Source organism: Heterodontus francisci, chromosome 12 (genome assembly GCF_036365525.1).
Source record: "Heterodontus francisci isolate sHetFra1 chromosome 12, sHetFra1.hap1, whole genome shotgun sequence".
NCBI lineage: Eukaryota > Metazoa > Chordata > Chondrichthyes > Heterodontiformes > Heterodontidae > Heterodontus > Heterodontus francisci.
Window position 1 is genome coordinate 78,084,134 of NC_090382.1, and position 24,005 is coordinate 78,108,138.

A 24,005-nucleotide genomic window follows, 5' to 3' on the forward strand; every position below is an offset into this window, starting at 1 on the left:
TTAATGGCATCTGTCAAGACTCTCGAGCTCTGCATCAGGCCCGGACACCTACCTGTGCAGCCAGGCCATGTCTGTGTTCCACATCGTCGTCCTCCTCCTCCTTTTCCTCCTCCTCTTCCATGTCCAGCTCTTCCTCTTCCTCCGATAAGCTGTGTCCATCCAGCACTTCACCCCCTTCAAGGTCCACACCTCTCTGGAGGGCCATGTTATGGAGAGAACAACAGACCCCCACAATGCAAGACTCTTGCAGGAGTGCCACCCAATAATCCAGGCACCAGAACCTTATCTTCAGAAGCTCGATGGTCTGCTCAATGGTATCCTAGTGAGCAGATGGCTGCAGTTGTAGTGCCTCTGTGTCAGGTTCTTGTAAAGGGGTGAGTAACCATCTCTTCAAGGGATATCATCCCCTAAAATCGATATACCAAGTTTGGGGGGTGGAATGAAGCACTGCAGCCTGGACTGCCAGAGGATGAAGGAATCATGGCAGCTCCAGGAAAGTGAGCGCACACATGCAGGAAGCTCTTGTTGTGGTCGCAGACAAGTTGAACATTGAGGGAGTGGAAACCTTTCCTGTTGATGAATCTCATTAGGCGGTCAGTCGGTGCCTTGATGGCTACCTGGGTGCAATCGATGATGCCCTGCACCTGGGGAATCCAGCAATGGAGGCAAAACCCATTGCCCTCTGTGCTTGTGAGGCACCATCTGTCTGGAATTGTTTGTATTGCCCTGCTTTTGCAAATAGGGCATCAGTGACCTCCAAGATGCAGTGGCGTGCAGCCGTTTGTGAGATGCCACCAATGTCTGCAGCTGATCCTAAGAAAGAGCCAAAGGTGAAGAAGTTCAAGGCCATAATGACTTTAATGGCTACTGGCAGGGCATGGCGAACAGTGCTGAGTCTTCCACAACCATCTGCCTGGAGATTCGCAATCTCCTGCAGCACTGGTTCTCGGTCATCTCCTGGTAGCTCCATCTTTAGCGATAGATCCCATGCTGAGAGTATAGCCTCCAATCCCTTCCTGCTCCTATTCGCTCTCCTCTTCCTTCCTGATGCCCGGGATCCTGCCCTTTCTGCGGAGGATGTTGCTCCTTATCACCACCAGACACAAAATCTGAGAGTTGCGCTCCCATTGCCAGCCGCTACCCTCCTAGTGCTCAGGTGGTCTCTCAATTGTGTTTGGAAGCCTTGCCCCATCTCTTATATCCCTACGATGCCAGTAAGTTGATGATCCCTTGCACTGTCCAAGCACATATGACCACTTTCCCTGCAACCTATGCTGACCCAATGGCATCTGTGTGCCAATGGCTGAGTCTCCCTCTGCACTGTTCTTCCTTTCATGGGCCCAACTAATTCCCTGGGGCATCCATGACTGACTCCCCAGTCTCTATCTGCCTCCATGCACCTGGTCTGTCCCAGACCCAGCGTGCAGCCCATGTGCCCCCACCAAAATCTGAACATGGCCCTCTCAATGAGCTCTTTAACTATCTTAATTATAACTATTATCAGATCAGGTGCGTTCTGAGGGCCACCCTCCCCCTCCCACCCTGGTGAAACTTGCCGGTGCTGGGAACAGTAACAGGAAACTGGCAGGCCGGCTGGCGCCGATATTTTCATCCCCAACCTGCCTCCATTCCTGCCACCAGCAGGACCTAAAAATTCTGCCCATATATTTCGGGCACACACACTAACCTGACCTGCTGCTCCAATGTTGTTGTTCTCACACATTTCTTATTTCCCTCTCCTAATTTACTTACTTTAAATGTTTCAGTTTCCCTTTACCTGTCATGCCTAATGCATCATTTCTGACTATTAATCTACTTTCTTCCTTGTAATTTGTTTTAAAATTTATTGATACTATCTTTTCCACCTGGGCCCTCCTCACCCATTTACTAGTCTAAAATTCTTGTTACTGCTCCATTTATCCTTTCGACTAGGACCCTGGTCTTAAAGCATGGCCACCCGACCAGACCCGACGACGTGTCTCTCTTCCAGGTCCAGCATTCGGGGTCGGGTCGAGCTGGACGTGGACACTCGGGATATTCAAAGCCAGGCTCTCAGTGTGGACAGTTTTTGTAATTCATTGGTCTGTAAGAAATTAAATGAATACCAACCCTATTTACCTCCCAGATATATTGAATGGGGAGAAAGTCCCAGTCTGTCTCTCAGACACAGTCAATGCAGTTTAGCATCAGTCTTACCATTATTAGTCGCTTTCTTCTTGCCACGCGTAATCGGGTACTTGTAACGATGGATTTTGCGGCATTTTGTAGTCGGAGGCAGCAAAGTCATTTTCAGTTTCTCTGGAACTGAAAGAAACAGCATTTTGTGAGCATTATGTTCTAGTGTGTGTTACATCCAAGCGCCTTGTGTCAAATAAAAGCGAACAACTGGGGGGTTATTTATATCAGATCTAACATTATCAAATTACTATAAATCCAGTTCCGACTTTGTTAGACTTGAGAATAATGCCAAGTCATGACAATAACTTCTCTAAAAATCAATCATCCAGTAAGTAGAACAATATGAGCACCCATTCTAAAACCAATCACAAAACCTTAGGGAAAACCAGTATAATCAGAATATAGAGCGGAGTTCCTAAAGTTAACTTAATAATTTTGAAAATGGTAATTATACAGAACAAACGTTTACGAAACAGGAATATCTGAAGTCACAACTGTACTGATTTCTGAAGGCCTTTGTTATGAATCTGCCACTATATTTTTGCAGGTCCCGATGAAAGGTCATCAGCCTGAAATTTTAACTCTATTTCTCTCCACTGCCTGAGCCGCTGAGTGTTTCCAGAATTTTCTTATTTTACTTTTTTAAGGTTTCGTTTTGTAATGTTACAGTTTACAGTATCCAAATTTGAGATCTCTTTACCTACAGTCACCACACTTCCATCTCCCAGCAGCATGGTGTGAGAGGACAGCATTAGGCAGTGATAGGTACCATTGTCAGAGGCGCAAATCCATAATCGTTAAACTGAATGAAAGTCAGAAGGAATCTCTATTGAAAATAAACCATTCATTTATTCCATCTCCTTTGGCCTGTTTATTCAGGACATTGGCCTAAAGCCTGGCTACCCAACCAAACCCAACCACATGTGTCGGGCCCGGGTCGAGTCGGGCATTTGAAAAAATTAAAGGACTTGGGGCCCGCGTCAGGTTCGGGTTGGATGTCGTCGGGTCGGGCCTGGGTCTGGTTTCAATTTTATACTTGAGCCAGGCTTTACCTGGTCTCATCCCAGTTCAGGAGGAGCCATTCCCAATGGAACAGTTCCTTCCTAGCCCAGTACTGATGTATTTTGCTCCTTCCCACACCACTCCTTCAGCCTTGTATTTACCTCCCTAATCTGTTTATCCCTATGCCAATTTGAACATAGCTCAGGTAATAATGCAGAGATTATAACACTTGAGGCCTGTTTTTTTTAAAATTAGCTCCGAGGTCCTGGTACTCTATGCAGGACCTCTTTCCTATCCTTTCCTGTGTTGTTAGTCACAACATGGACCACGATGACTGGATCTTCTCCTCCCTCTACAATATTCTTTCAAGGCAGTTTGAGATGCCCCTCACCTTGGCACAGGTTGGCAACACACCATGTGGGACTCTCAATCCTGCTTACAAAGGATGTTTTCCAACCCCTAAATATTGAATCCTCTACAACCACCATATTACGCTTCCCCTCCTCCTCCTCCTTTTGGACAGCCTCCTGCTCCAAGGAGTTATGATCAGCATTGTGGCTGTCCTTCCCACAGTCTTCATCCTTAGCCTCACAGATTGTTAGTACATTGTACCTGTTGAATAGATTCAGTTTCTGCAGATCCCCATTTTCTTTCTCACCAAGGTTCCCCTTACTCTATATGCTATTGGCCACATCAACCCCATTCTGATCCTACTCCACTCGACAAGGTGTGACCCAGGTCTCGGACAAACTGCCCAGAAACTGGTCCCCCTCTTTTAGGTGATGGAGTATCTCTAACTTACACTCCAGCTTAATGACTCAGAGCAGAAGAGATTCAAGGTGGAGCCATCTACTGCAGATATGTTTGGCCGCCCACAGACTCCCACATACTGCAGTCCAGACACACAACCTGCTCTAGCCTATCTTAGTCTGTATCTATTTATGGATAAAATTTATTGATAGTTTCTTTTTAGCTTTAAAGCTACTGTTCAGTTAACACAAAACATATAATGCGAACCATTATAAAAAAAGTGTTAACCAACAAAAAAACGAACCAATATTTTTTTTTAATTAATTTATGGAATCTAGGTGTCACTGAGTAGGTCAGCATTTGTTGCCCATCCCTAACTGCCCTTGAACTTTTCACATTACAGAGGGCATTTAAGAGTCAACCACATTGCTGTGGGTCTGGGGACACATGTAGGCCAGACCAGGTAAGGAGAGCAGATTATTTCCTTCCCTAAAGGAGATTAGTCAACCAGATGGGTTGTTAACAAAAATCGACAATGGTTTTGGGGTCACCATTAGACTAGCTTTTTTTAATTCCAGATTTATTAATTGAATTCAAATTTCACCATCTGCCAGGGTGGGATTTGAACCCATGTCCCCAGAGCATTAGCCTGGGTTCTGGATTACTAGTCCAGTGACATTATCACTATGCCTCTGCCTCCCCATAAACTAAATACCTATTTATAAATTACCTCTGTAACTTAATTCACACTCTGTGCTGACTATGCCATCAATTATGGAGTTTTTCTCTCTGTATGTCTGGTCTGCTGCTTTGCTTCTCCCAATAGCCTATCACTACCACATTCCTTTTCACTCCCCCCACTTAAATGGCCTTCTGTACCATGATCCGTTTGCTCATCCACCCTGCAATCACTGTTCTCATCCACACAGGTAGTGAGTACTTTGTATCCTGTTGGTTAAAGTGAAGGGCCAAGGCTCCTCCATCATTACCTCTTCAATCCCCATACCTGCCTGACATGCAGTAGCACCCTCCTGTGCCTGACCATTGATCAACTTTAAAGTTCTACTTAACCTGAGGGGTGTGATTGCCTTCTGGAACAGTGTCCAGGTAGCTCTACCCCTCCTTGAAACACTTCAATGTCTGCAGCTTGGACTCCAGCTCAACAACTCTGAGCTGAAGCTCCTCGAGTTGCAGACACTTACCGCAGATATGGTTGTTGGGGATCTCAATGTTTTCCACAAACATGCTGCAGTTACGGCACACCTCCTGACCAGCTATGTTTGTCTAACTTTATTTATTTGATTAGTTAATTAATTTTAAATTGAGATGATTAGTTTTATTAATTGGTTTATCTAGTTTAAGTTACTAATTATTTTATATTTAGAGATACAGCACAGAAACAGGCCCTTTCGGCCCACCGAGTCTGTGCCGACCAACAAACACCCATTTATACTAACCCTACAGTAATCCCATATCCACTACCACCTACCTACACTAGGGGCAATTTACAACAGCCAATTTACCTATCACCTGTAAGTCTTTGGCTGTGGGAGGAAACCAGAACATCCGGCGAAAACCCACGCGGTCACAGGGAGAACTTGCAAACTCCGCACAGGCAGTACCCAGAATTGAACCCGGGTCCCTGGAGCTGTGAGGCTGTGGTGCTAACCATTGCGCCACTGTGCCGCCCCTGCGATTAATAAAATAATCACAAGACAATGAGAGATTCAAATTACAGGGGTTATTCACCCCGTTTGTCGACAGTATGAAAGGGTTTGAAAGACAATTATTCATTTTTTTGGAGTGAGGAGCTACTAAGAACGCAGTTTGGTGGTTAATCTATCAAGAAGAGAAAGGCAACCCATTGGTTGTGGCTAAAATTTCTTGTGCTTCAGGAAAATGAAATGACCCAGATTGTGTAATAAGGTCAGGATATCAAGAGAAAATATAATTACTCAATGAAATATGTGCTGTCTAGGCAGAGACACAAAACATCTTCCACCTTTGGTTGCATTTAGTCTAACACACTACCCTGCCAGGATTCCCACTGGTGCAGCCAAGTAAGTAAATACACTATCCACCCATATGCCTTGGGGCTTGGAATAAAAGACAAGAAACTTATGACGTTTGGTCCTTTAACATAATGTGAGGGAAAAAAGCATCCATGTCTTAGAATGTTTCAAAGCAGAGATGTGAAACAAATCCATCATTGGATATTCAGTTTTATAGTATTGATCCAATAAGTGGAGAAGTGATGTGTGGGATTTGTTAGTCTCACTCTACACGGCTAACTAGTTAGATAATCTCCCATACAAGAGTTACTGAATGCCAGATAAATGAATCCAATATCAGCCATCAGAGTTATGTCCTCAATCTTAATAAAGTTTATTTTATCCCAGCTGTAAGGAACAGGCTCATGCAACATATTGTATTAGTAATGGGCAGGAAGAGCCATTTTCCAACAGTGCGATTAACTCAGTATAAACGGAGTCTGAACTTGACAGTATTCAAGCTGGCTGTCATGTCATTAACTAATGTTCAATCTCTAAGCAAAGAGTAAGGAGAACATAAAAGTGCACCTACAAATAAAGTCAGAGCAGGGAAAAATGGTAAAAAGACAGAATTAATGTCTCTTTTTCTGAATGCACACGGCATTGATAATAAGATTGATGAATTGAAGGCACAAATAGAAATAAATGGGTATGATTTGATAGCCATTACAGAGACATGGGGCTGCAATTTATGGGACCCCCTGAGGTGAGGTTGGAGGCGTGGGGCCCATAAAATCGCAACGGGTGGCGGGGGGTGGAGGGCCCATCACCGCCTTGTCGCCAAGCGATCTTGCTGGCACAGGATAGGCCCAGCCTTCCTGGCCAGAGGCCAATTGAAGACATCAAGTGGCCTATTAACAGCTACTTAAGGGCCTCTTCCCACCACCACTTGGATCTAACCAGTGGCAGGAGTACCTCCACCATGCAGGGAGGGCACCTTGTAAAATGAGGTGCCCTCCCTGTGAGCTTGGGCGGCGGTGGGGGGGCGAGTCCCTCCTCCGTGAGCAATCTTTGGCCAACGGAGGCCCCTGGCCAGGATAAATGCACCTCCAAAGATCCCCTGCCCCTGGCCTTACGACCACCATCACCCCCAGCCCCGCTCGCCGGGGCATTCCAGACTGCCGGGAGCCCAGCATGGAACTTAGGCAAAAAAACAACGGACGATTGCTCCAGGCCAACATGAAAAGGTTGAGGTGGGCTTCCCCATCTTTTCAGCCTGGTGCCGCAAGCCCCGCCTTCAACACAAAATCCCAAAATCCAGCCCATGGTTGCAAGATGACCAAGGCTGGGAATTGAACATTCAAGAGTACTTGACATTTCGAAAGGATAGGAAGAAAGGAAATGGATGTGGGGTAGATCTGTAAGTAAAGGATGATATCAATACAGTAGTGAGAAAATATCTTGACAAGATGTTGAATCAGTTTGGATGGAAATAAGAAATAGCAAGGGAACGAAGTCACTGATGGGAGTAGTTAAGAGGCCCTCTAAGAATAGCTACACCATAGGACAAGTATAAACAGAGAAATAATGAGGGCTTGTAAGAAAGGTACTGCAATAATTGTGAATGATCTTAATCTTTATTTATATTGGATAAAGCAAATTGGCAAAGGTAGACTTGAGAACAAGTTCATAGAATGCATTCAGGACAGTTTCTTAGAAGAATACATTGTGAAACCAACCAGGGAACAGGCTATTTTAGATCTGGTAACGTGTAATGAGATAGGATTAATTAATGATCTCCCAGTAAAGAATTCTTTAGGGAAAAGTAATCATAACATGATAGAATTTCACATTTAGTTTGAGGGTGAGAAACGTGGGTCTGAAACTAGTGTCTTATTCTTAAATAAAGGCAATTAAAAAGGTATGAAGACAGAGTTGGCTAAAGTAGACAGAGAAAACAGGGTTAAAAGGTAAGATGGTACATAAGAAGGGTCAGACATTTAAGGAGACATTTCAAAACCCTCAACAAAGATATATTTCATTGAGAAGGAAAGACTCTACCAGAAGGATCAATGAACAGTGGCTAACTAGACATTAAGGATGGCATCAAATTGAAAGAAAAGGCATACAATGCTGCAAAGGTTAGAGGTAGGCGGGAAGTTTGGGAAATTTTTAGAAACCAGCAAAGGATAACTAAAAGTAGAATGAAGAGGGAGAAATTAGAATATGAGAGTAAACTAGCAAGAAATATAAAAAGATAGTGAAAGCTTCAAATATATAAAATGGAAAAGTTGAGCTAAAGTAAATGTTGGTCCCTTAGAGAATGAGACTGGGGAATTAATAATGGGAAACAAGGAAACGGCAGAGATTTGAACAAGTATTTTGGATCGGTCTTCACCATAGAAGACATTAAAAACATCCCAAGAATAGTGGAAATTCAAATAGCAAAAGGGAGGGAGGAAGGAACTTAAAACAATCATGATCACTAGAGAAAAAGTACTAGGAAAACTAATGGGATTAACGGCTGACAGTCCCCTGGACCTGATGGCCTGCATCCTAGGCTGCAGAGATAATGGGCTGAATATTATAAGCCCCCCGATGTCGGGGGTCGTGCCAGGGGGGCCCAGAAAATACTTCCAGGAGAGGCCCGCCATGAGCCTCAACGCCGGGAAGGCCGCGCCGCATTTTACCAGCAGCGGCGAGGCTTTGGGGAGGCCCCCCACCGCTGCTCAATGCTGGAGCTTTTATTTAAGTATTTAAATAAATTCAAATACATGCAAAAGGATTTACCTTGTCCCGACGGCCATCCCACGCCAATATTTCAGCTGGTGGCCAGAACTCCCGTGTCAGAGATCCGAGGCATAACACTGCTGGGGGGGGAGAGGAGTGAAGTTTTCAGAGTGGGGGGGAGCGGGGAAAACTGTTCTTATTGGTTGCGGTGATGGTGGGAAGGGGTTGAGGGTCAAAGGTAATTCAGTTCGGGGGGAAAATTCGGAACCTGAAAAAAGTTTTTTTTCAGGGGGAGAGGGCCATTTACATATTTATTACTCATTGTGGGTGTGGGCCAGGGAATTGAAAATGTGAATAAGTGTATATCTTCACTTATAAGCATTCTGTCACTTTAAAACTTTTAATAAGACCGAAGGGCCTGAAGCCCTTGAAAAATGGCACTGGCGCCTGCACAGTGGTGCCGGACGCTATTACTGGGGATGGAGCAGCCGCCCTGTCTATGTCATTGGGGGCAATCATTCTGACCCCTCCATGTAAATGAGCCACGACATGAAATATCACGGCAACTCAGCGGTGCACAAGCCACACATACACCGTGCCTTTTTTGATGCTCACCACCGAGATCGGCAGCTAGCTTTCAAAATTCAGCCCAATGGATGCATTGGTTGTAATCTTCCAAAATTCTCGTGATTCTGGAAAGGTCCCAGCGGATTGCAAAGCCACAAGTGTCTCACCCCTATTCAAGAGAGGAAGGAGACACAAAACAGGAAACTATAGGCCAATTAGCCTATCATCTGGCATTGGGAAAATGCTGGAATCCATTATTAAAGAAGTAGTGGCAGTACAGTTAGAAAATCATACCATCAAGCAGAGTCAACATGGTTTTATAAAAGGGAAATTATGTTTGACAAATTTGTTAGAGTTCTTTGAGGAAGGGACAAGAAGGTTGGATAAAGAGGAACCAGCAGATGTAGTGTATTTGGATTTCCAAAATGTATTCGATAAGGTGCCACATAAAAGGTTACTGCACTATTATTGGTGTTGCGGGTAACATATTAGCGTGGGTACATGATTGGTTAACTAACTGGAACAGAGAGTTGGGATAAATGGATAATTTTCAGGTTGACAAACTGTAACTAGTGGAGTGCCACAGGGACCAGTTCTAAGGTATCAACTATTAACAATCTATATTAATGACTTGGATAAAGGGACAGAGTGTGTTGTAGACAAATTGGCTGACGATACAAAGATAGGTGGGAAAGCAAGTTGTGAGGAGGACACAAAGAGTATGCAAAGGGATATAGATAGGTTAAGTGAGTGGGCAAAAAATTGGCAGATGGAGTATAATGTGGAAAAATGTAAGATTATCCACTTTGGCAGGAAGAATAGAAAAACAGAATATTATTTAAATGGAGAGAGACTGCAGAATATTGCCGTACAGAGGAATCTAGTTGTCCTTGTACATGAATCATAAAACTTTAGCATGCAGATACAAGTAATTAGGAAGGCAAATGGAATGTTGGCCTTTATTGCAAGGGGATTGGAGTATAAAATGAGGGAAGTCTTGCTACAATTGTACAAGACTTTGGTGGGACCACACCTAGAGTAGTGTGTACAGTTTGGGGCTCCTTACTTAAGGAGGGATATACTTGCATTGGAGACAGTTCAGAGAAGGTTCACTTGGTTGATTCCTGGGATGAAGGTGTTGTTGTGTGAGGAAAGACTGAGCAGGTTGCGGTTTTGAGGAATGAGAGGTGATCTTATTGAAACATATCAGATTTTGAGGGGGCTTGACAGGGTTGATGATGAGAGGATGTTTTCCCTTGTAGAGGAATCTAGAACCGGGGACAATTTCAGAATAAAGCGTCTCCCATTTAAAATGGAGATGAGGAGGAATTTCTTCTCTCAGAGTGTCATTAATCTTTGTAATTCTTTACCCCAGAGAGCAGTGGAGGCTGAGTCATTGAATTCAAGGCTGAGTTAGACTGATTTTTGATCTACAAAGGGAGTCAAGGGTTATGGGGGCAGGCAGGAAAGTGGAGTTGAAGCCATGATCAGATCAGCCATGATCTTATTAAATCGTGCAGCAGGCTCAAGGGGCCAAAGGCCTACTCCTGCTCCTATGTCTTATCTTCTTATGTTAATACAAGGTATTCTTGCCTGGTGTCACTTTGAAACATGAATGTGAAGTGTTAGTGTTGTGCTGTTCAATGAACTACAGCCCTTAGACTGGGCTATGTAAACAAAATCATTTTAACAAATGGATCACTAAACTGAAACATGAAGCATATCAAATAAATAAATGACTAATGAATACATCTATCACCATTTAAAGAGAGGCCATGGTTTTGTGAATAGACAAGCAACACAATTTTAAGAATATCCCAAATATTAAAACTTTAAAAGTGACATTTATCACAAATAAACAAAGTGGAGACAGCTTAATGCACCTGTTAATCCTGTGGTCACAGGGAATCCCCAGTGCTGAGCCACATATGCCTTGGGCAAAGCTGATTTATAAGGCTGATTTTAATCATGCCTGCTCAGTGAAAATGGGGTGGATGGGGGATTTAAATTGTATCTAGGGCCTCTTCAAATTATTCCTGTCCTTCAACATTTTAACTCACACATTTCTGGCTGCACGTCAGGCCTCTACCACTAATTAAAAGGACAATGCACCACCTCACCCCAATTGCATGTTAACTCCCAATCACAGGTGCTGTCCCAGTGTCTAACCTGCCAATATATCCTAGCAGGATTGATGTCCTGAAGCACAATAGAAGAGAGCACTTAGCTGCATCTCACTGATTCTGAGGATTTTTTTGCTGTCTGGTTTATTGCTTCTACACTCTTGTTGCCTTACAACCCTTCTCTACTAACTATGGGAGCCATTTTTTTGCTCTGAATGAAGCAAGACTTGGAGAAGGAGAAGCAGAAGCAGCAACAACAAAATCCTCAGCAGCCACCACCGCCAATATCTTGGCCTCTCAGGCAACAGGTGAAAGGAAAGCCTTCCATAGGAGACCATAGACAGCACATAGGGTCTGCAGGCCAAAAGTTACCTTCTTGAACCTACTTGAGGAATAGTACAGGAGGAGGCTACCTGTCTCCAAGATCACCATCACAGACCTCAGCAACCACCTTCAATAGACCTTCATGGGAGCATATCTTGCAAGTGGCTCTCAAAGTCAACATAACCCTGAATTGTTATGCCACTGGATCCTTTCATTCTGTATACAGAGGATATCAGCTACAAGTCCAGGGTCACCAATGCCCTCTTCATCATCTTGCTCACTGACCTCAGCAGTCAACTGGACTAACATCATGGCATTGCAACAGTGTGAAGTCATTGGGCCTCATCTTAAGCTGAAGCCAGATCACGGGGTGACGCAACTAGCATTGGCCAAGCCTGCTGGATAGTGAAATAAAAATAGAAAGTGTTGGAAATACTCAGCAGGTCTGGCAGCATCTGTGGAGAGAGAAACAGAGTTAATGTTTCAGGTCTGTGACCTTTCATCAGAACACGCTGGATAGAGGCTTTGGGAATACTCCTGCAGGTGCTAGTGAACAGTACCTCTCTCTTTGCCGAACTTCCTCTACTAAGCTCACAAGAGAGGCATCAGAAAAACAGGATGCAGTCCTTTAATGTATCTGTGCGGCCACAACTTTTTCCAGCGTTCTTCCAACAAAGATAAAAGCGGGGAATGCAAACTCACCATAAGAAATGCATCTCCGCTTTAAGGTCAGTCAGGGAAACACCCTGGAAATTGATTCTGTAGGTGATTGGGGAGGCAGACCATCCTTCAAGGATAAATGAGGCCTGAGAGTTAAAGTACCCCTCTCCCTTGCCCATCCTAGGATTTACCTGCTGGCTGACTGTTACGACCAGGTGAGAAAGGTGTCCAGGGGTCCCTCTCAGCCTTCACCTGGTCTTACTGTAATAGGGTTTAATTTTAAACACACTGTGTTTTTAGCTCCCCCTTGGTGAATCCTTGTTCACCACTTTCCAATTATAAGGCAAAGAAACCAGCACAAACAGGCTTTCTTAGGTTTAAAGAAGAACAGTTGAAATTTATGGAACTTAAAGTTAAACTCTAATTCGGTTAAAGCCTAGGGATACACGATGCACCCATGCTAGCATGCATACATGATACACACATGCAAATAGAGACAGAAAAGAGCAGAAGAAAAATAAAGTGGAAACGTTTGAGGCAATATCTGAAGAGTTGTTGTTACGATTCTTTCAGCTTACTGTAGAGTCCTTGATTGTAGATAGATCTTGCTTTTCATTGGGGCCCAGTATTCTTCTTAAACCTTGTTTGCTGTAGGAGACGTTTCTCTCTTGGGGTTCATGTGTGGATTCAGAGGCTTGTGTGAAAGAGATGGGAGCAGACAGGAGAGCTCTTCTCAGTCCAGGAGCAAACAGCTTTCTGTCCAAACTGTTTGTACAAATTCAAAAAACTCAGGTTGCCCAGCAGGTTAGTCATGTGACTAGCTGGTTTGACCATGTCCGTTTGTGTATTCAGCCATCTTAGCAGTCAACCTGGAATGTGAGCTCCCCCACCTTCAATGTCTGGTGATCAAAAGTCCATTGTGGGTTGAATGTGTCAGGGAAAGGCTGCTTTGTCCTTCCAAACATTGTCTGTTAATACACAAATGTCTTTTCCAGCCACGGCTAATCTGTTTAACAAGTCCTTTCTTCACTCCAGTAACAGTTTAAAATCAATGTTCATGAAAAAATTAATGTGCCTCATTCTTGGCAGGTGGGGGCCTAGCATGACACTGACCTTCAGTTCCAGTTAGCTGATACTGCACCAGCCCGGAGCTGCAGTGGGATGCCATTCAGGGTGTGTAGGTCACCAGTGAGGCCTAAACAAGGCTCAAGCTCAAAATGCCTCACGTCTGCTCACCCACTTGGTGGCTGGCCACCTGGCACACTCCACTGGTTGGCTGCCCAAATAAAAGTCAGCTGTTGCACAGAATTAGTGGGGTAATTGAAGTCAGTGGAAAAGCAAATGGGCAGGACATATAACAGGCGGCTGATCTCCAACTGCCAGTTTTCTGCCTGCACCCACAGGGAAATTACACCTACTATGAATTTTAAGGAGTCAATGATTGTTTTAAAAAAAACAGTATATTTTGAATTAACATTCCTGCAGATCAATAACTGTAGCAGTAAACAGAAATCATTATCAGAGAGCAGCATGTTGCACATTGCCAATTAATTTGCTCTGTGGGATAACTCTCCATTTTTAGAAATCCATAGGAGGTAGAAGTATTGTATACTTCAATAATAGCAAATTTCAGTTGAAGTAGGACTAAAATATCTGCTCTGGTTTGATCAGGGAATGAATTCCAGGCATGCCAAATTGGAACTGAAGCAGGGCTGTACAACTGTTAAATGATGCATGGCAGTAAGGCCACATGCCTGCAGTTAAAATATCATTTTCTCAGTGCTAGTGAGTCCTACAACTAGAAATCTAAATCAGGTCGCAACCAATTATTGAGCTGTACTTGTGGGAGTTGCGCTCTACTTTTACCACATTTTAAATCAGTTAAAATATCAGTATCTATACTGTATTTGTGGTGTTAAGAATACTAAATGGTAAGGTGTTGGAAATTCTTCAGACTCCTGAAATTCTGCTAGGTCTCAAAGGGCATAGACTGCCTCTTTCATCTGCCTATCAAGAATCAGTAGTTTACATATATATTAAATAATGTTATAAACGTTCACCTTTTAAATGTAATTGCTGTAGCTCTGACAAAGCCCAGCTATGAAAGGAACAATCACAGATTCCAGTTGTCCAGAGCTTCTAGCAAAGTTGTCGAGAGGAACTTTGAAACTTGACACATTTACTTCATGCACTAGGAAGTGCACAGATCAATGACACAAGCAGCCTCAGTGAGAATGGGAACAGAAAAATGTTATCCCCATGCATATTGAGAATTTGCCAAAGGGGAGGGGGCAATATGCCTGAAAACAAACAAGATTACACCATATAAGTTTATGAATCTTCCAGGAAGGTGTGTATTGCAAGCTCTTTTGAAATAACAGTCCACTTCTTCATTGCTTAACCACTGTTCTGGTGAAGAATTCACAAATTAGCTCCTGCATGAAGACCCGAAATGTCTGAGCCAGCCTTGTCAAAATTAGTGAACACACTGCTGCTATTAGACCTCAATGATTACAATGCATGCTCTGAGTTTAATGCCATACATCATTATTTAACATGTTGGAAAAATGATTTTGCATAATACCCAGAATTCACATGGCTCCTTATCTTATGAGTCTTCATTCAGTTCTGTTAAGGGGATATGCTTGAAAAGTTAACTTGGCGTTTCTCTCCACATATGCTGTGCCTGACTTTGTGATTGTTTCCAGAATTTTTGTTTTTATGTTTGATGCTTCACTTACACTGTTTACAAATGTGGGTGCTTTATTCTTCTTTGATAGTTTCTTGAAAATGATTAGACTGTGACATGCACACATACATACAATAAAATGTACAATAAAGTTTCTGGGAAAGCTTCTTTTGCCATGTCCTTTCTCATTAAATGTGGATCCAGATTTTGATTGTGCTTCTTCACTTGTCACTCTGCAATGAAGAAAATGCTGAGATGAAAGCTGTTTGCAGAATTCCTCTATTTGACTCTCTCTACTATTTATAGGACATTTTCTGAGGTTAGCCAGAGTGCAAGAGAATAAAATTAATGTGTAGTGGCTGAACTGGTAGATTTACCCAGATGGTGTCTGATAAGACATCAGTGCTGGCATTTTCTTTTATTTTTTATTGCAGCCTTTAGCCACTCCAGCTTTTATCAGCAGGCTCTGAGAAAGCAAAATGAGCAAAGTATGGGTAGCTGGCTTCTCACTAAAGCTGAAGTGGACAATTTTCTGGGAACAGACTATGTTTTATCTCCACATCAAGATAAGGCTACCATCTCCACTAGTAGCTGCTGTCTGGTGCCCTCGTTCTCAGGATAGTTATTAAGGAATCTGCATTGCATGTGCTGTCGTAAATGTCCCTTTTACAGCTGTGTTAATGCATCACCATATCTCCAGTTTCTAAGCAGTGCATTCCTTTCATAAATAAGTGCAGATCAAACTAATATTTTATTTCCCACATTGACCTGATTTTTAAATTTGATCTTGAACCTCTGCCATCAGTCCAGGCAAGGTCATCAGCTTTTACAGCTGGAGCAACTACTTCAATAAATATCATTTTCAGCACCTCGAAATTCTAAACTACAATACAGACATCCCAAGCAGCCAAGCAGATTCCAACATAACTGAAATATGTCATCAGATTACACTTGGTAAATGAAGCACCAGTACTAAAACCTGGAGCAAGAGAAAGCACACATTAAAGTGTACAGCAAGACGGTCAACAATCGCATCTGGTGTAAAAAAGTCTGCTGTAATTTTTTAGAAATAGTTTGCTGTTCTTTGAGTTTCTTTCTCTTTCGCTACACTTCCTTTTTTATCCTATGAATTCATCCTAATAACAATGTGTTTGAAACCTTTTTTTCATTTATGAAAATGTATCAGGTCTTTGGTTTCATCTCCCGCTCCAAAAAATGGGTTTGTCAAGCTGAGTATTTTTCTGTGAGGACAGCTTCAATTTAAGCATTTTGTCCTTTTGGGATTTGCTAAGTCATTTATTATTTCCTGGTGGTATTTCCATGCTCCCACATCTTTACCAATATCATTCTGTAACCAATTGCGAAAGAATGAATGAAAGTCACACATTCCCCTCACCCCACCATATTTGACTCAGATGTTGATGTTAGACTGGCCTGATAAAGCCAAGCTGCGATCTGCAGCTTTCAAAAACATGCATCATATTTGCATGATGTTGAAGTGAGTGGGTAAAATGATAAACTGTACCAATCCATCATCCATATTTTTGTAAGAACCTTTTACAAAGTTAAAAGGTGTAAACCCTGGGAGGCAGTGCAGCGACACAGAGTTAGAGCAGATTGTATACCAGAAGAGCTATTAACAAGGTGATATTAATCTAATTATTTCTGCGTGTTACATATTCGGTAAAACCAGAAGTTCACTATGTCATTTCCAACTTGAAGCAAAGCAAATTGGAAGATTTACATGAATATTATAGCAGGCTTCTTTTAGATTATTGCTCCATTACTGAAGATAAGTGACAGGAAGAGAAGACAGAAAGTATTAACGTGGCTTAACCTTTGTCCACTTACTGCTTTTTCCAGCACAATGCTGCATGTAGCCACTTTCGACTTAATTGTTTAAATATCTAGCCAGTTTTATAAAACATAAGGCCTGATTTCAAATTGGGGTGTAATTATGTCATGCCAGAGGCAAGCAACAAACTAAGTGGCCCCTCGCAGCGTGAGAACTTGGAAATTTTAACTCCTTGGACTCATTTAAATGATCTGACTTCGACTCCCACCCAAACCTGGTGGGTATTCCTACCTGGCTGGTGGGTGGAGGTGGTATTTCAGGCTGTGCTGGCAGTGTTAAAATTGACTTTATGATCACTGATCTCCATGACAAGTTGTTGAAGGTGGCAGCGCAGGTTGAGAAAATGGTTAAAAAGGTACCTGGGCTTTATAAATAGAGACATACAGTACAAAAGCCAGGAAGATATGATGAATCTTTATAAAGCACTGGTTCAGCCTCAACTGGAATACTGACCAGATTTTTCATTGGGTGGGAGGCCCCGTCCACTGGACGAAAAGTCGATGGCGGGCCCGCCTCCACTGGACTGGGGAGCCAAACTGGGATTTTTCGCTCCCCAGGTCTTTAATTGGTCTTGGGTGGGACTTCCACCTCTTTGAGGCAGGAAGTCCCACCTAATGAAGCTGCCAACCAATCAGTGGGCCAGCAGCTCTTAGTTCCTACAGCGCCACCGGGGGCAGTGGCCACTGCTGGGACTACACACAGCCATCACAAGCAAGATGAAAAATGTCCCAGGACCTAAGGTAAGTTTTTAGAGCCTCGCCAGGACAATGGGTTTGGCCCCGGTGAGGCAAAGGGGGTCGGTTAGGGGTGTGGGGAGGTGTGTTGTGTGTTGGGGGCAATAGGGGCTTCGGGGGCGGCCCTCCGTGGGCAGAGAGTGCCCAATCAGGAGGGCCCTCCCAGCCCACAAGAAGGCTGCCTGATTTCACCCGGTGAGGTTTTTGAGGCTTTTGCCATCTGGCCACCAAGGGTGAAATACATGCAGCGGAAGGCGGAGGCCCTTAAGTGCTAGTTAATTGCCCACTTAAGATCCTTCATTGGTCTGGGGTGGGCGGGCCGTTTCCCACTGCCACTGCCCCACATAAATTTGCAGCAGGGGTGGGAAGAGGTCGGCAAGGGACCACCCACACCCCCATCGCCTCTCACTCAATTTTAGGCCCCCCACCACCATCCCGCTCGTTTGGGGGGGTGTAAAATTCCAGCCATTGTTTCCAATTCTGAGCACTGCACTTTAGGAACGATGTGAAGGCTTTAGAGAGGGTGCAGAGAAGATTTACAAGAATGGTTCCAGGGATGAGGGACTTCAGCTATGTGGACAGATTGGAGGAAATGCTGTTGTTGAGAAAAAATTCCTATATGCTCTGGCTAAACCCCTCATGATTTTGAACACCATTATCAATTCTCTTCTCAACCTTTTCTTCCCTAAGGAGAACACCACCAACTTCTCCAATCTATCCTATGAAGTCCTTCATCCCTGGGTTGAGAACCAGAGGACATTGATTTAAGGTGATTGGCAAAAAAAAGACAAAAGCAACATGAGGAAAAGCTTTTTACACAGTTAGTGGTTAGGATCTGCAATGTACTGCCCGACAGTGTGATGGAGGCAGATTCAATCCTGGCTTTCAAAAGGAAATTGGATAAGCATCTGAAGAGAAAAAACTGCAGGGCTATGGGGAAAGGCGGAGTAGTGGGACTAGCTGAGTTGCTCTTTCAGAGAGTTGGCACAGACTCGTTGTGCCAAATGGCCTCCTTCTGTGCTGTAAACATTCTATGATTCATTGTATTAAAACTCTACTAAACTTTTGAAGTGCTTTTGAATACTTATTCCTGGAAATTACTAATCTTTTCTTTCTTAATGAATGATTTTGGGCCTTCTGGTCTTGAATAAGTCGAATAAATTAAAAGTGGTGAAGGAGCATTAAGGGGCCTTCCACCAGTGTCCAAAGGATTACTGCTACCTTTCTCCTGCTGATCCCCAAAAGCAACAACAGAATGCAAAGAAATTGAGCAGGATTAAGGTGATCAGAGCTCATACCAGAGGGGGTGAAAATGGAAGATCTAGATTAGCTGGCATAGGACTCACCACCTATTTTTCCATGGCTTCCAATGCTTTGGGGTGAAATAGGGGAGAAATTCCAGACCACCAAACCTCCCAGGATAAACCAAGGCATTTCCCTTCCAATTAATTACTTTGGAATGCACTATTACGTAGAGAAACATGGCAGCCATTTTGCAGATATCAATGTCCCACAAACAGTAACAAAATGAATGACCAGTTGATCTGTATTTGTTTGGCCATGGTGATTGAGGGAAAAATATTAACCAGGAGACAAAGGAAATATCCCGGGTCTTTGTCAGAGATTGCCATGGGATCTAATTTCCAGCTAAACAGGAAGACAGGACTGTGGTTTAACTTCTGTTCTGAGGAATGGCTGCTCCAGCAATGCAGCATTTCCTCAGTATTGCACTAAAGTGTATGTTCACCTCCTGTAATGAGACATGTGCCCACAACCTCTGACTCAGATGCAAGAGTGCTACTAACTAGACAAGCTGACAAAGGGACTGTATCACCCTTGCGGAGGCAGTGCAAAAGTGAAGTAAGGTTAAGAGCTTTAAACTGTACAATACCCTTCTTAAGTCTAGAATCCTAAATGGGAGTTTACCTTCAGTAGCTCCCAGAATGTACTGACATATGTGCACTTTGGCGCCATCCATGATCATAAATTAAATGATTTTTTTTCACAAACCAATTTTTTTGTGGTACTAATGCTGGGAAACTTTCATATCGGCATCCCGGTGTCAGACAGCCTACATCCAGTATGCATAATAAAGCTCCCTGTACTCTGCACGACAATATACCTTGGACCTCACCTCAGAAGGGTAACCAAACAGCACCTCTTCCCTTCCATTAGACGTTTCTGAGTGAGCTAAGCACTTTTTGTGTAGTTATTAACATCTTACACATAGAGTTATGAAGCTGTGGAATGCATTACCAGAGTGAGTGATTGAAGAAGACTATCATCATTTAAGAATGCGTTAGATAGGTAGTTAAAAGAAAGGTGGATGAAGGAATATGGGAACAGGGAAGGCAACTGGGATTAGGATTGTCATTTGTATGAAGAATAAACACCAACACAGACTAGTTGGCCCGAACAACCAGTTTCCGTGTTCTATGTAATTCTATGTAAATTAGAACAAATCATGTTATAAGCTTACAACTATTGGGAATGGGATTTAAACTGCACAAGGTAATTTTGCTTAGAATGTACATAGTTAATGTAGAAGCTATACAAAATAATAAACAGAAGAGACTTTGTAAAAGAAGGATTTCTGTTTTTAATTGTTCCTCACACAATTTGTACTATTTTTTTTAGAAAAAGGGCAGAAAACGTACTACCAAGTCTCTGTCAATGCCATTCTGCAGCCATCCACTAAGTCTTCCACAGGGACAGCCTAAGAGAACTGATTATTCTTTCCCTCTGTGTGAAAAACATCTAGCCTGTGTTGAGCAACTGTGCCCTGTGGCCTGGTTAAGATCAGGCATTCTCCGGGTGGGCTGCAACAGGCACAAATCTCTGTAGCAACACAAACTATCACAATGAATGAGAAACTACGGATGACAAACAGCCCATAAGATAAAAGCAGCTGTACACTATACTCGGCTCCATCAGATCAGTTTAGAGCACGAGTTTGTTCTGGATATCGTAGGACATTAAAACATCTAAAGCTCTCTTTTCTGCAAATCAAGTTTGGTTCCATATCCAGATAAAGGGAATGAATGGTTCCTTCCCTCAGACTGTCATTAAGAGTCACAACTAAATGAGGCCTGTGTTTGAATCTAATCAAAGTGAAAATTCACAGCAGAGCCATGATTCCGCAGCTCCCACGTCCCTATTTGTATCTGTTTGAAATGCTCAATATTGAGACCCGGACAAGTGAGAGTCTGATGCTGGCAATACTAGTTTTTTTTAGGCTGGGGTTGAAGAACATGGACTGCAAACCTTTCTGCCCTGAGAAGAAAAATTTGACACTAATCATGCCACTCATTTTTTTCAAACTCTGTCTTTCTGGATGGAACATTTCTCAGGTCACTATAGGGCTAATACTGCAATATTATGCTGAAGCCCTGTGTTATCAGCCATGGAGGCTGGAGGCTGCATCAGTTGTGCATAAAATATCAAAGTATGGCAGTGAAGTACTTACAACACTTGTGACTGTATACAAGACTTGCAGGCACTGAATCCTATAATGCTTTTTGGCAAGATAGGGGTGTAATTCTCAAGGGCCAGAATTTTGGACAGGACCCTTTTCCACTGCGGTTATGCCCCAGTTTCATTCCATTGAAATTTCCAGTCCTGGAGGGTAGAGCCATCTGCTCCTTTTGCCAGACCACACATAGAAATGAGATGACTGTTGTAAGAGATGAGAATCACTGCTCTTTCTATTCCCTTGTGAGTAGATAAGAAAGATCTAGGCTTGATTCAAGCAAATTTTGGAATTTAGTTTTTTCCTTTTGTAGGTTCAAACTGCCAGAGCGAGGGACCTGTTGGTCATCTATATATTTTAATCCTTATCCATAGTAGAGGATATCACAGGAAAGCTTAGACTTCCCATTCGGTGTCCACACAACTACGGTGCCTAGATTAGGCACCCAAACTCTCCAGTATATATATACCCACATGCGCACTATTGGTTATATAATCTCTTTGGAGAGGCAGTAAACAGAGCCAAAGTCAATCAGGGAAGAGAAAATCTGGTATATTACTCTCCAATCCCCTTACATGACCTAAACCAATCCAGGAGACCACATGGACTATGTATATAGCACCTGGTATTTTATCTACCTTTTATAAGGCGTGATCTTTTTCCCATTCAGGATCTAGTCCAGCACTCTGTTGAAAGCACACAGAGTCTGCACTCACCACATGTTCCATAGGTACTATTCACTGGTAAAAGAACTATCTAACATCTAACCTAGCCCTACCCTTGAGTCACATATACACAGTTGCTAGGTCTTTCCCAAACAATCCAGTTAAAATAACATCTCAAGTGGAACACAATCTAATACTTTAACATTTTGCTATACTTCTATCAAGTTTATGCATTTCTAAAGGGAATAGACTCATCCTTTTAAGCCGTCGAGTCTGTGCCAACTGTCTGAAAGAGCAACTCAGCTAGTCCCACTACTCCGTCTTGCCCCATAGCCCTGCAATTTTTTCTCTTCAGATGCTTATCTAATTTCCTTTTGAAAGCCAGGATTAAATCTTCCTCCATCACACTGTCAGGCAGTACATTGCAGATCCTAACCACTAACTGTGTAAAAAGCTTTTCCTCATGTTGCTTTTTTTTTTGCCAATCACCTTAAATCAATGTCCTCTGGTTCTCAACCCAAGGATGAAGGACTTCGGCTATGTGGATAGATTGGAGAAGCTGGTGGTGTTCTCCTTGGGGAGGAAAAGGTTGAGGGGAGTATTTATAATGGTGTTCAAATTCATGAGGGGTTTAGCCAGAGTATGTAGGATTTTTTTCTCAACAATACCAGGTCCTCCAATCTATCCACATAGCTGAAGTCCGTCATCCTTGGAACCATTCTTTTAAATCTTCTCTGCACCCTTCTAAAACCTTCACATCGTTCCTAAAGTGGAGTGCCCAGAAACAAGCGTCCTAGTGGCAGGTGGGGGGGGGGTGCTTAAAATTGAGTGAGAGGTGGTGGGGGGGTCCGTTGCCAACCTCCTTCCACACCTGCTGCAAGTTTACGCGGGGCGGCGGCGGTGAGAAATGGCCTGGCCGCCGCAGGCCAATGAAGGCTCTTAAGTGGGCAATTAACTGACACTTAAGGGCCTCCGCCTGCCGCCGCATGTATTTTACCCTTGGTAGCCAGATGGTAAAAGCCTCAAAACCTCACCTGGTGAAACCAGGCGGCATTCTTGCGGGCTGGGAGGGCCGCCCCCGTAGCCCCTTCTGCCCCCAACACACAACATTCCCCCCCCCCCAACCCCCTAACTGACCCCACTTCTCTCGCCAGGGCCCAACCGATTGTCCCGCCAAGGCCCTAAAAACTTACCTTAGGTCCTGGGCCATTCTTCATCTTGCTTGTGATAGCTGCGTGTAGTAACATGGCTCCCACGCAAAAAGGTTGGACACCCCTGCTCTAATCCTTAAACATTGTGTTTTAAAATAACTTAGCAGCTAGGTTACTTTAAAACACAAGTTTAAAGGCTTGTGTTATGTAAACTCATTTCAAAATGGCAAAAGTCACTTGGGGAATGTCTTGATTTCTAGACTCTGGCACACATTACTTTCACTTGGGACACTAGCACAATGATATGTCAAAAGTTGCTGGACCTTTACCTCCATATAAATGTTGCATTTCTGCTGCTGTCCATTTGGAACCATGTTGTTCCAGAACTTATATTGAGGGGAAAACTGGCAAGAAAATCCAAGGAATCTCCAGAAGCCAGCACTGTCAGTACCTCATGAATACAAGAGTGCAGTGTAATGGGGCTGAGTAATATTGGCGAAAACAGGATGCTGCTGACGCATATACAATAGTTAGTAAATGCAATGTTACGGATAGCTTTAATAAACTTAAATCTATGATAAACTGTCTATGATTCCTCAACAAAATCTATGCTGCATTTGCAGTTATAAAAACTGTCGGGGAAGACATCGTAAAAATTTATGATGGGGAGGCGGTGGCGTAGTGGTATTGCACTGGACTTGTAACCCAGAGACCCAGGGTATTGCTCTGGGGACATGGGTTCAAATCCCACCACAGCAGAAGGTGGAATTTGAGTTCAATTAATAAAATCTGGAATTTAAAAAAAAGCTAGTCTAATGATGGCCATGAAACCATTGTCGATTGTTGTAAAAACCCATCTGGTTCACTAATGTCCTTTAGGGAAGGAAATCTGCTGTCCTTACCTGGTTTGGCCTACATGTGACTCCAGACCCACAGCAATGTGGTTAACTCTTACATGCCCTCTGAAATGGCCTAGCAAGCCACTCAGTTGGCAGCTCACTGCCACCTTCTCAAGGGCAATTAGGGATGGGCAATAAATGCTGGCCTGGCCAGGGACGTCCACATCCCAAGAATGAATTTTTAAAAATGACCATTTTTTTTTGCTGTGAATTGGATT